The following is a 13,266-nucleotide window of genomic DNA, read 5'->3' as shown; positions in this document are numbered from 1 at the left end:
GGCATATTCTTAGTCTTGTATGTTCTTGAAAGCCCCTGCTAGAATACTGGATAGCATTAATCATCACTATTTAAATTAGTTTTAAAAATTTTGTCCAAAGTAGGCTCCAGAACACTTTAACAACTAACCCCACTATCTGGCACAAAGAGTATACAGTATGATATACATGAGTACAAGGTATAATATAAATAGGGGCATACTGATTGCTAATATAATATTGCTAATAATATCCAAATAATTAAAATAAAGCTTAAAAGCCATCTAAAAATGAAAGCAAGTTACCCTAACAAAGCTAGATTTTGTACTTTAAACCAACAAGCAAGCAGTTATGAAGTGCCTAATACGTGCTAGGTATTGTGCAAAGTGCTGGGGATACAAAGTCAGTCAATGACCCATTTATTAAGTGCCTAGGCACTATGCCTAAGGTTACAAAGAAAGGCAAAAACACCAATCCCTGCCTTTAAGGAGTTCACAATCTAATGAAGGGGACAACATACAAACCAAACATCTACAGGATAAATTGGAGATAATTAACAGAGGGAAGGCACTAGCATTAAGGGGAATCAGGAAAAATTCTCATAGAAGGTAGGACTTTAGCTGGGACTTGAAAGAAGCCAGAGAAGTCAGGAGGCAGGATGTGGGAGGAGAGAATTACAAGGATGGAAGACAGCTAGGGCAATATATGGAGTCAGGAGGTGGTATTTGTATGAAGAACAGAAAGGAGACCAGTATTTCTGGACTACAGAGTTATGTGGAGGTGACTAAAGTATAAGAAGACTGAAAAGGTAGGAGTGGGCTAGGTTATGAAGAGTTTTGAGGATTTCCTATTTGATTCTGGAGGGGAATATGGAGAGAGACTTGTGCCACGGAGACAAACCAATAGACTTCCACAACAATTCAGGTGTGAGGCGATGAACCTCCATCAGGCTGGTGACAAGAGTCAGTAGAGAGAAGAGAATATATACAAGAGATAATATGAAGCTAAAATCCACCAGAGTAGGCAACAAATTAGTTGAGGTGGAGGGGTGGGGGTGAGAAAGAGACTAAGAAGTAGAGGATGACACCTCGGTTGAACAGCAACTGTTGAGTTAGAACGAGGTGAGCATTTAGGTGGGAAAAAATTAAAAATTTCAGTTTGGGGGATTGTAAGTTTAAGATGTCTATAGGACATACAGGTCAAGATGTTCAGGTGGAGATGTAAGACTGGAAGAGGTCAGGAGAATGGTTAGGGATGGATAAGTAGATTTGAGAATCAGCAGAGAAAAGAAACCGTGGGAGCAAATCAGAGAGTTCACAGTCTATTTCACTTCCCAATTAAATTCCATCGTCAATATGAAAGAAATATCTTAATATTTGTTTCTGTGATAGGAAGCATCACAGTTACATTTGCAAAGAAATTTCTATGATGATGATTACATTGAAGAGTTCTCATTAATAAACTATATATTAATGAGGAAGGCATACTTTTAAAAACAAAACAAAAAAAGCTAAGATTTACAGGGTTGTGTTGGCTTCTTCATAACTCTTGTGTACCTTTCCCCACCTCACTAGGGAGCTCAAGAGCAAAAGAATGTCCACATAAATATTCTAGAATCAATCCACAAATATTCATGGTTTACTATGTGCTTTGTCCTATAGGATAAATAAAGAAGTAATGTAAAAATCACACAGTTCTTGTCTTCGAGGAGCTTAAAAGTTATTTCAGAAGACCAGACAGACACGCTTTTTAGCTAAACATTTTACTGACTCAAACCTATGACTTTCTCACTGGTATAGGGAACTCTTAGTGTGGAAACTACTCCAATAAAAGTGTAGCAATTTATGATCTTAATAATTTGCCTGATGTAACAAGGAGTTAAGTTATATGTCCAAGATCACAGAGATAGTATGTGTCAGAAGCAGAATGTGAAATGAGGTCTTTCTTGGCATGTAATAAATGGTTTCTCTTTTTTACTATGCTTCTAATTATGATTCTAAATTGAAATTCTTGCAATAGCAAGAATCACATAAAATATATGACATATGATATGACATGGTATGATATATGGCAGATAAGAGGAAATGAAATCTATGATCGGATATAATATGATATGATAAATTATATATGATATGTAAGTAGCAGTGACAAAAAGTGCTCTAAGGACAAAAAGTGCTCTAAGGAAGATGTCTGTGGGCTAGAGCAGACAGAAAAAACTTAACAGAAAAGGTAAGATATGTATACAGTATGCTTTATGGCAAAACAAACAAACAGCTCCATACCAATGAAATATGAATGGAATATATTCATAACAAAAACTTACCGGACTACTATTGAATCAGTAGAAAAGTATAATGATATACCATACCAATTTTTAAAACAACCTAAGTTGTTGAGATTTCAAACCTATGAAATATATACATATATTTCATGTATGTATATGAATATATATTTTCATAAATTCATATATAGGCAAATACATGAAAGAACAGAAAGACTCAGTAGCAGATTCAAAACATTTCTAAGATTTGTTTCTGCCAGATCTAAATCTCATCCCTGTAACAACTTAATCTGAATTTTCTGGCATTGGTGTTGTAAGAATGAATTTAATAGTTACTGTGACAATTTACTTCCATTCTAATCACAAGAATTTCATTTGGGTAACATTAGTACTGGTATTTCAGAGAGTTTTCACATATTCACTAATACAATGGTCATTACTTTTGTTATTCTATATTTCCAAAGTTTGATGAAAAAAATGTTCTCCAAATTTCCTCTTTTTGGAGTCAAGTAGAATAGGGTTTAAATTTTGCTTCTGAAACACAACCAGCTGGTTGCCCATAGTTGCTGTCACTAAACTGCTCAGTGCATCCAGGCAACCCTCTAAAACTATAAATTACATAAGAGTTCATTAAAGGAGGAAGTTTCCGTACCAGAAGTTCCCTACACTAATGAAACCACGGGCCCAGAGCAGGGCCTCTACTTTATAACGATGCACAGCAGCTATACAAACAAAGGTTTTATTGATGCACATGTAAGTGCTAGAAACAGACTCCTTCAAAGCAAGAAAAGACCCACTTATCTATCCCTTCTATTCCACATCCTCCCACACCAGACAAAATAAAATACTTGTGACATTGCCTTTCATTTCTCTGCCCATTTAGAATTTGATGAGTATATTAAATCCAACCTGCCTGCATTCTCAAGATTTAAATGACCACAAGTAGAGTTCTAGGTCTAACAAAACCAAAAAGATAAGCATATACAGTAACCAACTAAATAGTATTTCTCCCCACTGAACACCAACTTTACAATTAGTGAAATGCCAACTACTGAACCATAAGTAAGACTTCCTGTCTTAGTTTTCCAATCAACTAATATCCAAACTGAATCTTGCTTTATTGTATGTCATCTGATAAGGATATCATGTGGTAATAAGGCAAGAGACTTTAAAGCTGAAAAAAAGCAGGGAGAAATCTTATTTTCCCCTTCCATAACCTGAAGATAATGTAGAAAAAAATTTAAGTAGTAACTTCAAGTAAAAACACAGCTTCAACTGCGCATCTAAAGCTTTGCATTGAAACAAACAGATATCATGAATCATCCATAATAGAACAATTTCTTTTCAGTGTATTTAAGTAAAAAGTCTACATAAAGGATTCCATTCTATGTTAATTCCTCAGAAAATATTTCAATTTTTAATAAAAATTTAATTAAAAAATTAAAAAAAAACCACTCAAGACCACTGAGTAAATTCCACAGTTTGAGATCCAGAGTAAGGAGTCAGGAAACAATGCTCCTAAAATAAGCTTATATTCAGCAGAATGTAAGCTACTTGAGGACAGACATAGGTTTTCGCTTTTGTCTTTGTATTCACAAAGCTCAGTAAAGTGTATGGCAGGTGCTTAATGTTGATTTAATTGAATTGCATGTAACATTATATAAAAGCCCGACCGTGGGCTCTGAGATGAACAAACTTAACTCATGCATATACATACATAGCAATATCATTCATGCGTACACTGAGGGCCACTTTTGAGTTTGGAGCCGAAATTAAAGAGAAATCTTTGGACTCTACCACTCAAATGAAACCAACTAAACTCCATCTAAATGTGTCACTGCAGATAGAAAACAATCACAACTTCAACCTTGCGGAGACCCCATAATAAGAAATTACACCAGTAAGTTTGGAATGGGCCAAAACAATAAAACCTTATTAAATGGATAAATTTATACTTATGTACCAGACAGGCAGCTAATCTCAGGCAAGTGTTTTTTTTTACTCATCTGAGAGGTGGTAACTATCATTTCTCAAATGCCTGAGGGAACAGAGAAGAGCTGAGCACAGAGCCAGAATATCTGATCAGCTTTCCCATTATACCTCTGATAGATCTTCTTAGTCTGTCTTATTTCACTTAAATGGCTGTGAATTCCCAAATCAGACATATTATATACAAATCTAAGTATAAAAATGTATTTTAAAGACAACTGCAAATTATTTTCACCTTATTCATATTTTTGATTATCCAAAGTCTCTGTTCCCCTTCATTAATATAGGAAATCTAGAGTTAAGATAATTAAAAGTAATTCATCTTCTGGAACCAACTAGATACTTTATTATTTTTAAAGATGCTAGATAATCTGATTGCAGTTAATAACATTCAGATTCCCCCTCAAGTGATTTTTGCTTTTTTTTTTAAATGATGTTATACACGAGGGATTTGTTTGATTGTTAACTGCGCAGAAAATTGTAGTTTAGAACCGGACTACAGAAATGCAAAGTGATAATGAAACACTACAATGAAGCCAAAAAAACCCATGTTATGGTCAGGAAAAAAAAAGAAGTGAAATTTTGTTCCCCCAAAAAAACAAAAAAGGAAACACACTTTTCTCCTTTAAAGAGACAGTTGAGATACTATAGGTTCAAAATGCTGTATATACTCTCAGACATGGTCACTTGATTGGTTTTGTTGAACTGTTTTTCTGTTACAAAAGAGATTCATGAAGGGCGAGGTACTTATCCAGAAATGAATGAAAGGTATCAGTAATACTACTTTTTTATAAGAGAGAGAGAGAAAAGAAGAGGGGAGGAGAAGAGAGAGAGAGAAAAAGAAGAGGGAAAAAAGAAGAATGGGAGAAGAAAAAGGGAGTGATGGGGAAAAGGAACTGAAGGAAAAGAAAATTAGTGATGGAGGAGAAAGAAGGATTGATGGGGAGGAAAGAGGGAGCAACCGAAAAAAGAAACTTATGGGGAAGAAAAAGAAGGAAGAGGGAGGAGACTGAAGAAAGAGAAAAGGAGCAACCATGTGAAGAATGTGCACTGATCATTTATATTTGCGGCCAAGAGAACCAGGAAGAAGAATGTAAGAAGATGATATCGGAATGTCATAAGTGGACAAGATGGTTCTGCAAGGGAACATTCCTGTACACTTTGGGTTTTAAAATAGTTCATGAGTTGTAAGACTAGGAATCCCCTAGTGAATGGTATGCAGCTGAGACTGGCTGACACTGGAAAGTACCTCAGGTATTCTGCCTAAGGACTGAGAAATAAGAACAGGAAAAGGGAGAAATATCACAGAACATTTTGTAAATATTTACATGGCAATTATCACTAAATATTTACTTGAGCCAATTCACTCATTCAACAAACGTTTAAGCCCCTACTATGCAAAGCACTGTGCTAGGCATAAGAAATGATATGTAGTTTCAATAAGACACGGGATCCCTATGGAGCACACATCCTAGCAAAGGGATAAGATTCAAATACAAATACTATAATAAAACTATTATGTGATAAGTGTCTTAGGGTGGTACAAAATAATGTTATGAGAAATTCACATGGGGAAAGTTATTAACTAGAGGAATTCAGAGAAGTCTTCCTGAAAAGAAGCATTTGAGACTTGAAAATAGGTAGGAATTCAACAGGAAAACAAATGGGGCTTAAGGACATTTCGGTCATATGAAAAATACTGGGGAAGCAGAGTATTCCTGTTTGGCTGGAGCACAGAATGTACAGAAAAGATTAAATAAGGCTGGAAATTGTGGAGGGCCAATCAGAGGAAAGTGAACTTTATATTCCAAGCCATAGGGATCCATGAAAGATTTTTATCAGAGAAGTGACACAGACAGGTCTATGCATAAAAAAAGATCCTTCTGGCAGCAGCATAGCAAAAGAATCATTATGCACCTATTATGTGCCTCACACCGTAGACACTTAATGAATGCTTATTGAATTAAGTTCCCCCAACTGTAAAATGGCTGGAGTAGAGGCTTCTTAAATGGAAAGGGTCAAAGTTGAATAAGTTTAAGAAACCCTGGGCTAGATGACCTCTAAGGTACCTTCCACCTCTAGAGTTATTATCTTACCATCAGAGGGGGAAAGAATGGAATAGATTGTAGTAATTCAACTGGACAGTAATGAAGATCTATTTTATATATATGTCTATATAAACATATAATAAATAGTGATGGTAATATAAAGGTTAGGATGGAAGTATGAAAACTATGTTCATGACAGATTACACATGACTTAGTAATTGATTTTCTATGAAAAGTGAGGAAGAAAACTTTGAACATAGGAGGCCAGGTAAGTGACCGTAACATCCATAGAGATGGTGTGGTTCAGGAGGACAAAAGCAGTAAAGATAAAATAAGCTCACTTTAGGATGAGCTTAGCTTTAGGTGCTGGTGAGATAGCCATACCAAGATATCTTGAAAACAGTAGAAGATGCGCGTCTGGAGCTCAGAAGAGAGGTTCATGACTGTGTGTGTGTGTGTGTGTGTGTGTGTGTCTGTGTGTGTGTGTGTGTATGGTATGTGTGTGTATGTATATTCAAGTCAACAGCACAGAGCTAATAGTTGAAGCTTTGGGGGTGAATTAGTTAACCCTGGGAGTATAGAGAGGAATGAGAAGAGGACAGAGAACAGGTCCCTAAGAAACATCTCCATTAAGATACCAAAAAGAGCCAAAAAAGAGGACAAAAGAGCAGAGAGGAAAAAAACCAAGAAAATATAGTCATCTCTTAAGGTAAAGGACATGAGAGTTTCTAGCTGGGGGGTGGGGTTAAACAATGTCAAAAGGTGCAAAGTAGTGAAAGAGGGTGAGAACCAGAAAAAGTTCAATGGAGGAAAAAGCACTGCATAATTGTTTTTGATTGACTTATTGGAAACTAAAAGATCTGAGTTCAAATTCTAGCTCTGCTTATCTATTTACCTGTTTAACCTTGACAAATGACAACCTCCCTGGACCTCGGGTTTTCTCAATTTTCTAAATGAGAAGAGTTGGACTATATGATCTCTATGGTCCTTTATCAAATTAAAATCTCATGATTCTATGATTTAGCAGTTGGGAAGTCACGGATGCGTTCTTTCAATGAGTGAGAGAGACAGAAGCCAGTTTGCAAGAGGCTGGAGAAAGAATGAATGGTAAAGAAATGAAGAAACCTAAGATAGATAACTTTTTAAATTAAGTTTAGCAGTGAAGAGAGATGGGAGTTGTTATACTGGAAGGGTTAATGAAAGGATATTTTACTATTGGTTATGGCTGACAGTATTTGTTAACAGATGTAAAGGGACCAATAGGAGACAAACTGGAAAAAGATCAAGAATGCAGGTAGAGGAAATATTCTAAATAAGAAGTAGGGTTACATATTCTATTCACAGAGGGAAGAAGTAAAAATGTATGAAGAAGCTGAAAAGTTCTGAGCAACAAAGAAAGGTTTACTGTTCTGATGGCAGACCTTCCTAAATGCCTCCCCTCCCTTGACCCTAGCATTCCCAAATGGAGAATGCTTCATTCCTCTAGTGTGACAGCTGTCACAGGAAAGAACTATTTTGTCATATGGCCAGGAAGTTTTAGGTCCCAATTCTGACACACAGAACTAATGTCCCTCAATTTTTTCTACCTCAATATCCCTATCCTTAAAGGCTAGGGGACATTATTCAGCTTCTGAATAGTAGAGAAGTCAGGAAAGTATTTTGAGACAAAATACAATTTTCTGGTTATTTTCAGTGATCACTGATGTCTTCTCTGCCCTTATGTACATGCACCTCACTGTCTTTCCTCACAGAATAAAATTTTCCATCACAGTTGTTCTTACTCCTGGTGTTTTCAAATAAATTTGTAAATGATGGACCATAAATTTGAGGCTACAGGAAAACATTAGCATACCCACACACACACACATATATACAAACATACATATATACATATATGTGTGTATATGTGTGTGTGGTGTCATTTTCAGCCTTTCTGAATTTTGGGCCTTAGGCCACAGAAAGCACTAATTATTCTTATGACTTGGGGGTGGGTATCAGAGTTCTGTGTACAACACACACACACATACACACACACAACACAACCACTTTAAAATTAGTTTGGTGGTTAATTTGGGTTAAAACAGTCATCCCAAAGACCTAATACATCTCTGAATTTTTGCACACTACTCTTTTACCTACCCACACACACTCCTTTATGCTGTGTCTTGGCTGATTTGAAACACCTCAAGAGAATATTACACACCAATTACAACTATGTAAAAATACATAGAAACTATCAAAAATTGGAAAGAAATTTAGAAAGCTATTGAGTTCAGAGTTGAATGATCATTATATGCCCCCCTCCATGAAATTTATTTAAGATCCTAATTTTAAAAAGATTCATGGTGTTCATTATGGCAAAAGAACTATACAGTAGAAGATGAGCCCTCTCTCTTCTTACTAAGAAGAAAAGAAACCTCAGTATTTTGGCCTGGCAAAGTTTCAGGAAGCAATCAGGAGGCAAGAAATATATGGGCTAGAATTACATACCAACCGTGAATAGTCAGAATCATAGTCACACAAATTAGCAACTAAAAGCTGTCCTAATTTTTTAAAAAAAGATATTTTAAGGTCTCTCTAAAGAAAAATCTACCGAACTGAGACTTTGGACTAGATGACCTCTAGAATCCCATCCAACCCCTAAAAAGGACAAACAACCACAAAATTCTAAGCATTTTCCACAGCCTTCCCTGTGTCCTATACCTTTGTTCAAGTTCACTATCAAACTGTCCTAGCTATTTCCAGGTTTCCCCTCCCCCCAAAAATCTATGTTTTAACCGCTGTCTACAACAATATAGGTGTGTCCTTGAAGCATCAAACCTTTCTTTAATTGACTGAGGCTTAAAATCTCTTAACAGGTTATCAGAATCACCCTTAGCATCCAGCCAATGATTTTCAGCCTCTTCTGACCAAGTTACAGAATTTGAACTAGGGGCCTGGAAATGAAAGATTCTGAAACCAAAGACCCATCCTATGGCCAAATTTCCAATTACCTAAAATATGTGCATAAAACTATAAATATTATCTCAACCTTCGCACTTCACCTACAACCTAAGTAAACTGTCCTGCTTTGTCTTTGCTGAAATCATCATGGTACTATAGAATTTAGATCTGGAAGGGGTCTTAGAGGTCATCCAGATCACTACCCCCCACTTTTTACATGTGAGAAAACTGAAGACCAGAAACGTGAAGTTATGTGCCCAAGGTCACACAGGTAGTGTCAGACTAGGTATCTAAGTTCATGTCCTCTTGGTTCCAGCTTTATTGAGCTTTCAACTACGCCCTCATGTCTTTGTATCAGGCTCTCCTATACCCTAGTAAAGAAATCATGATCTTTGGATAGAAAGTTCCTTAACTAAGGTAAAACAGAAAATAACACAGGGCTGGGAGACAGATCACCTAGATTCAAGTAGCCCCTTAATAATGTGTGACCTAATCTCTCAGAGTCCCAATTTCCTCGTGTGTAAAATGGGAATGATTATACTTATCTCACAAGTTGTGAAGCTAAAAAATATAGGGTGCATAAAATATCAAAGAAGTATATAAATGCATGGTATCACTGCTATTATCGAATCAATGAAGGATCACTGAATACGACCAAGAAATACCTACGAAGCCCAGAGGTGTCTGGAGGAGAATTAAGAATCACACCTGAGAAATCTCGATTTGTAGCCAGTTACTTAAGCTTTTGTCAATTAGATGCCACACAGGGCACATTCCTTAGAAAGCAAAAAGAATAAACCCTGACTCTCAAAAAGAATTGCCACTGCTCTGGGCTGACAGCCTCCATATCACCCCACTCAAGCTTTAATCAGAGTTGTCAGTATGCAAATATTGTCACCTCTCCCCTCCCCCTAAACGTCTGTAGCATCTAAAATTTAAATTTTCAGAAACAGTGACTCCTTTTCATTTGGCTTCAGCAATAGTTAAGTGCATTATTATTAACTCCTAGCACTTCTAATTGTTCATTCCAAACAGAGGCTTCGTTATTAATAGGCTATAAATCAAGGCCCTACCTGAAACTCGTTGTCACGGAAACTGTAACTTTAACCCTCCTCCACTCTACTCCCCCCATCCACCCACAAACCCCAAGATCCTGGGAGCTCTGTACTGTTCGTACCTAAGTTCTCAGTCTTTCTCCGACTTTCTGTTATTTGTGTGGGTCAAGTCCTGGTCGGGAAGATGCAAATCCCAAGCATCTCCAAGGAGGTGCGTATTCTTTTACGAAGAGTCGGGAGCTGGAGTAGGTGCAGAAAGGCTAGGGAGAACCAGTTGGCTGCGAACCTTTTCTCTCTCCCGCTACAGATAGCCATGCACAGAATGTGGTGCCCCCCAGGGCCTGCTACCCTATCACACTGTTCTCTCTTTACTGGGCTTCCTACGGTCCGGGAAGCGGGAACGCTAAGTTGCACAGAAGCGAAGCTAATTGGCCCCAAGAGGATGAAAGCGGGGCGGGGGGTAGACTAGGGAAGGATGACAGAAGGGACTATGGGGGCAGCTTGGAGGTCTTGAGTACGCAAAACACAACCCCGCCCTGGCTCCGGAGGCTGCGCTGGACCCGCACCCAGACTGTGCCTCCCCAAGCCCCTCCCGCCCAGAGCTGTTAGACTCCACGATCTGCATCTCCAAAGCGCCTCGCTTGCTGGGAGCCTCAGAAGCCCGTACCTCTCCCTGCACTCCAGACTACTAGATGCAGCCGCTACCCCTGCCGCCCACGAGCCCCAGGTTCCGTCCCCCCCACCCCACTCCTCCCTTCAGGCCCCCAGCGTTCCAGTCACGGGCCCCCACCGGGCCACAGCCCCACGCGATCCTTCCTCGCCCAATGGACCCCTCCTCCCGGGCTTCTAGTTCGTCCCTCCCAGTGCTCCTCACCTGCACTTGGGCTGAAACTGCAGCCACCTCGAGCCCAGAGCAATAGCGGGGCAACTGGGGCGTAGAGGGAAGAGGGCAGCGCGGGGCTCCTGGCACAGCGGCCGCCGGGCGCCTGGTGCTGCCGAGCCACAGACCCGCCCAGAGATATAAATAACATTATCTGAGGAGGGACATTCCTGCCGGGGGACATCGCTGCTGCCGGGACCAGATAGTCCCGCGGCGGGGGCGGAGGAGGCGGGGCCACAGGCTCCCGCAGCGCCGAGGCCCGGCCCCAGCCTACCCCCACCCACATCCCCACACCCGCCAATCACCCTCCCGAGGCCCCTGGGAGCACCTGCCTGGCCAGTTTGGCCTCCCTCCTCCTCCCTCCCTCTGTGATCCTAGGCCCTCCTTTAAGGCATCGACCCCTCTTCGCCTCTGCCTTCCAGCACTGCATTTGGGTTGGGAGAGGGCAGAGCTTGAGAGAACCACAGCGCTCGCATCCTTTCCACACATCCACCAACTGCGCTCCAGCCGTTCCCAAGAAGAGCCCCCTGTGGCGGGGAAAGATTGGGCTCACTTGTTTGGGGCCTAATTCTTGCAAATGGAACGACGAGCCCTGACTAGAGAGGGATACTTCTGCAACCTTCCCTTCCCTTACACATAGTCCAGTTGCTTTATTTTTTAAGGTGACTTTTTTGCCCCCTCAAACTAGACACCTGCTCCTTGACAGTTCTCGTCCCCAGCACGATAGCTGAGTAGCATACCCTGGGACTGGCCGCTTCTGTGGTTTGTTGTTATTTTTTGCTTTCCAAACCACTGGGACTGGTTTCTTTGGGGCAACAAAATCGTGGTGTTATGGAGGCACCTGGAGTCACTGGCCCAGAGGCAATCCTTCGCCCTTACCTAGCTCAGAGAGGGAAAAGGCTGTGTTGCCGTGTCAGTGCAAACCTGATGTATTTGAAAGAACCGTGCAATGCTGCCAATTCAAAGCCTGCAATCCCGTAGTGATCACACAGCGCAGTGACGATAATCAACAGACATGCACCACAGGCAACTCCTGGCTGGCCGGCTGCTGGTCTGAGAGCGGGATCTAATGCTTCACAAAAACTCAGTTCTGCTCCTGGGGTTTGGTAGCAAAGGGCCAGACAAGTAGAGGAGAAGCTAGAATAGTAGAAGCTGTCAACGTGGACGGAGAGAGCCTGCATTAGATTGAGACCAAGAGGAGAGGTCTCAAAGCCTGCCTTAGCAAAGTCACGATTTTCTATGCTTAATATAATTATCAAGACCCCCTGGGGGCTCAAAAGATGTTTGTTGGTAAGGATTCTAATGCATGGCTGCTTTGGACCTTTCACCTCTGTTCCTCTACACCTGAGCCCAAGAAAGGTTTCTCGCTTTCCCTCTCAAGTCACTTTGACTTGATAATCACAGGTACAAGAATTGACAGCTGAGACGAAAAGAGTATGCTTATTGAAGAGTTTTAACTATTACGCAGTCCTCCCAGTATTCACGACCCAACATAGACCGATCTGAGTTATTTACTTGAGTGCAATTATGCTGTTTTCCAACCTCCCTCAGCGAAAAGCTTCTTACCAATCAATCAGCAAGCACTTACAGATTCCAAAACTGGACACCAGACCTTGAAGATCATTTTTACTCCAAACCCTTCACTTGCAGTTGAGGAAATTGTGGCCCAGAGCAAAACTGGCCATGGTATAAGGTTAATTTGTCTTACAGGCATGAATAAAACTTATCTCCAGATTCAACACTGTGATCTCTCTTCTGTACCATTCACTCTCCTGCTTATTTGCCAGGGTGTGCACATCCAGGGTATATGTTGAAAGACAACTAGTTTATACGTTGAAAATGGACAAAAATATTCCATTTGTGGTGAGAATTGGACACAGAACCATACTGAGAGTATGACAACTTTGGCACATACCATAGGATCAAAGAGCTCTCTCTGCCATAAGTAAAACCTGTTTTACTTTCTCTGGGTCTTCCTACAACCACATCTCTCAGAAGACATCACCTAAAATAGGAAAGAAGTTACACAAGTGGCATTGACATTACAATAGCCTGTGCCTTCTTATTAGAGCTATAACTAGAATGGAGAAACC

General features: G+C 40.0%; 1 protein-coding gene across 1 annotated transcript in view; it reads right to left on the bottom strand.

Annotated features, from left to right (window-relative positions):
• SPTB (spectrin beta, erythrocytic) overlaps positions 1–11,394 on the bottom strand; it is a 167,606-nt gene extending 156,212 nt beyond the window's left edge. The window contains exon 1 of the mRNA XM_072629604.1: positions 11,168–11,394. The gene's annotated coding sequence lies outside the window, so the exon portion shown is untranslated. The remainder of the gene's footprint in view (positions 1–11,167) is intronic.
• Positions 11,395–13,266: the final 1,872 nt, after the last annotated feature.

This window comes from Notamacropus eugenii, chromosome 1 (genome assembly GCF_028372415.1).
Source record: "Notamacropus eugenii isolate mMacEug1 chromosome 1, mMacEug1.pri_v2, whole genome shotgun sequence".
Classification (NCBI taxonomy): Eukaryota; Metazoa; Chordata; class Mammalia; order Diprotodontia; family Macropodidae; genus Notamacropus; species Notamacropus eugenii.
Note: the sequence above shows the minus strand (reverse complement) of the source record. Positions and strands in the feature narration are given on the sequence as shown.